Here is a 3,898-nt window from a genome sequence, read left to right as displayed (position 1 = left end):
CACAGTCCGATTGGCTCGCAGCCGTCCGAATGGTGGTCGCGCCGCTGCCGCGCGGTGCGTGTGGCCTGTGGCTGCTTTAGACTGAGAAGATGATGAGGGGGAAGAGAGATGCGGTGCGGTCCTCATCCATCTCGGTTGGTGGTTACACCAGTCACGCCATCCCCTCAGATCGCCTGCTGCAAAGACCGTCACCGTCAGCAGCGGTCGGTGCCTTCCTTCTCCACCGACGCCATCACGCGCCTCCTCCCCCAAAAACACAACGGGGGAGCAGCAGCCACACGCAACTGCCACCACAGAGCGCAAGAGGAGCAACCAACTACACTGCAATACATATATCGTGTAAGTGTCTCGTCTGTGTGCCTACGACCACAAAAAAAAAAAAAAAAGCAAAGCATCTGAGGGGACACACAACCACACAATAGTGCCAGACAAAAAGAACAAACAGAATGACTGCTGAAACGCAACACCGCACGGCTGCCCACGCTGTGGAAAGCCGCGGCACACATGCTGAAAAGTAAAAAGACGAAGATGTATTCGTCTTCCATTATGCATTCACTCAAAAACAAGAAAAAACTGCACGCTGCTGCGTGACCTCCAAATCGGTGTGTGTGTCTCGCCTGCAGATAAGAAATAAATAAATATGTTGCACTCCTTCCAGTCGTTTAAACACCAGGTGCCCACACATTATTTATATTCCACTGGGACACCCGGCGCGGTTTCGTGCCCCCATTCCATTCTCTCTTTTATTAGCCGGCGCCATCGGCGTGGCACACAATGCCGGGAGCGTCTCTGGTCAATCAAAAAAAAAAAACACTCAGTAGATCCCGTAATTTTCGGAGGACCACAACACGGGGTGGAAAGAAGAAAACGAACAACAACCCCGCGGTGCTGGTGCTGGGGAGAGCATGCTTCCACATGGAGGAAAAGCCCTGCGCAGCAAAAAGAATCTAAAGTAAAATAAAATGGTCAAAACAAAGTGTTCACAAAAAGTGGCAATTACTTTGAAAGAGCGCGTGGAAAGACGCATATGTTCCCGCTGGAAGCAGGAATTCCTCACTGCGATTCCTCAGTAAAGGGCCACAAAGGCGCAAAACCCAAGCCCCAGCAGCAGCAGCATCTGCGACACGCCCCCACGCTTGGAGCCGTCACCGTTTCCTTTTTTGCCGTCACTTTTCCCTTTTTTACCGTCACTTTTCCTGAGCATTTTTAGTTCACCGACACTCAGTGGGCGGTCGTACAGAAAGACGTTCGTCACCGCCACGCTGCTGTTGATGTCCCCCTCGTCGCCCCCAAAGTAGAAATGTGTGATTTCATGTCCCGGCGTCTCAAGTGTTGGTATCGTCTCCGGGTTCCACACAATCACACCATCCACGTACACGGAGCCATTGTTGCCGTCCTAAAGCGTCAGCGCCACCTGGTATTTTCTCCCCGGCTCCCAAGTGGTGTCCTTTGCTGTCTTTGTGCCGTCAAACACTGTCTCCCACCTTTATTCATGCTGTACGGCAGCCCAATGATCTTCTTGCCAGCACCGTCCCCGAGACCCGCACCCAGAAGAAAAGTACTCTTCTTCGGAACCTCGTGGAAGATCACCGTCGCCACAATAGTGAAATCGTAGTTCACAAAGCCGTACTGGTTATTATCCTCCCGGCCGTTCACGGGCCATGTTGTCCCGGACTCCGGCCCCGTGAAATTAAACCCATTTTTGGCCTTCGCTGCTTTTGTCGCAATTGCATTCACGCAACGGTACTCGTCGATCCACGTGACATCGCGGGACGATGCGTCGGACAGGAATCCAACCAGACCAGCCGTGGGTCTGGAAGACTCGGAGAAAGAGGCATCCAGCTGCGCCCAAGTGCTGAGGACGGAGTTGATCGTCTTCAGCTCCTCCGTCAGGCGGGCAAGGGATATGCCCCGGCGCGTCCCCACAATACTCTCTCGTGAAAGGTGCAACGCACCATCCGAGTACAGCAGGGCGTTGGCAAGCGTCTCACCCATAGCATTCTCCGCAAAAAGCGGCCCAACATGGAACGTGCGGCTATTGTCCGTGACCCAAAGGCAGAGCGCATTGTCACTTTTCTTCCCCGAGGAGTTCCCTCCCTGAATGTACAGCATGACCTTCCTTCCCCCAATGGTCGCAGCGATGAGGGCTCCCACACGCAAACTTTCGTCCCAACGGAATCCTGAGTGTGAAATGACCCACATGCCTGAGAGTGTTCTGGCAGCATTCTTCCACCTTTACCCCATGTCACGCGACTCGAACACACTCTGGCCTTCAAAACATTCAGCAATCATGAGAATCTGTCCATTCTCCCATTCGGTGATGCGGGGGCCAAGGCATTCCACAGAAAAAATGCCCTCTGGGAACACCCAGTTGTTCTCCTTGTCCGTCGAATAATTGATCATGGAGAAAGGTTGATTTTTCCCGTTACTCGCACTCAGGGAAAACACAAGCGTGTCATTCTGCATCACAATGCCTGAGCCACCAGCAGTCACAAAATCCTTCATGTGGCCTTAAGTGTGTTTGGAGATCTGTTGCAAGAAATATTTGGATTCTTCCCAGTTGATCATTCCACTCGGCTCGCCGTCCTTGGGCTGCGTGGCCACACCAACAACCAGTTGAATAGCTGAGTCACCCGCCGCCCTTTCCTCATCATCATTGTCGTACTTCTCTTCGCAGATTCCCGCAAGTGGAAACACCTTATTGTCCCCTGCAATGGATGCGGGCCGACAAAAAAACGCGCAAACGATCATCGCCATTCCTACTGCCAAGCACGGTGTGTGCCCTCCACTCCTTCTTGGCGATCTCAGCGACAATGGACGGCCACGTCTCCGCAGCCTTGATGTACCCAGCCACAATGTCGGAATAACAAGTCCCAAATAATTTCTCGTGATGGCCGTTATATTCGAGGAAGCCCTCAGCAAATGCAATCATTACCCCACCAACACGGACGAGAGAGGGTGCGGCAAATGCTTCCTTCACTCCAGTCTCACCAGTCCCATCTTTTGGCAACACCTGCGTCTTATTCGGCACAAAAATAACGACCCATTGCGGCAGCTGCACACCCCCTGGCTTGCTCTCCACAGCGTGTGCACCTCCACTGCCGCAGCACATCATAATCAAGAAAAGAAGGAGCAGCACCGCAAAAGTAAACACATGCCGGGATATGTTGGGCCTCTGCGGCTCACTCTCCCTTCCTTCCCTCCTCCTTCAGCTGGATCCGGTCACGCCGCGACGGTTGTGTGTGCGGGGTGCCTTCACTGCAGCAACACGTGAGAGCATATAAGTATGTGTGTGAGGGCGGTGTGTGTGCTGTTGCTGGTCCTTTCAGTGCCTTCGAATTTCACAGTAGCGATTAGCGCCTGATTTCCTAGCGTGTGTGTTTTCAATAAGTGAAAAGGACAACGACAGCGGCAAAAAGACAGTACAACAGCAGTACACACCGCCACCACTCACAGCGAACCACAACATGACCATCCCCGCAGCCATTATTCTCCAGCACCCCTCAAAAGCATAAAAAAATAATTTCAAAATGTGAGCAGCCTCCTAATGGGGGACCGAAGGCCACGGTCCTGCAAACAAGACAAATGAGAGAGGGCCACGTGTGAAGTGAAGGACACAAGAGTGGCACTGCAACGACACGGCTGCGTGACAACCCGTTGGGTGTATCGATGCAGAAAAGCACACCACTTGCAGGAATAGTTGCCCCTCCTGCTGAACAGAGAGGAAAACCGGCCTCAGCAACCCAATGATGAGAGGTCGCCTGCACCTCCTCGCGGCACCTGCAAGCTCTGCAGACAAAAAGATGCAGGTGACGCTCTGCTCCACGCATGACGACCGTTGCACCGGTCGCAATGGCAACCGCATCCTGTGGCACCACACGCCGCAGTGGACGCGTAC

General features: G+C 53.2%; 1 pseudogene, besides 1 other annotated feature; it reads right to left on the bottom strand.

The window, feature by feature from the left end:
* Positions 1–3,898: a sequence feature (areas not merged during assembly with more than two copies in the genome that could not be assigned to a particular haplotype).
* Tc00.1047053507815.20 lies at positions 1,067–3,280 on the bottom strand (annotated as a pseudogene).

This window comes from Trypanosoma cruzi, genomic scaffold, assembly GCF_000209065.1.
Source record: "Trypanosoma cruzi strain CL Brener 1047053516461 genomic scaffold, whole genome shotgun sequence".
NCBI classification, from domain to species: domain Eukaryota; phylum Euglenozoa; class Kinetoplastea; order Trypanosomatida; family Trypanosomatidae; genus Trypanosoma; species Trypanosoma cruzi.
This window is presented reverse-complemented; position numbering and strand designations above follow the sequence as displayed.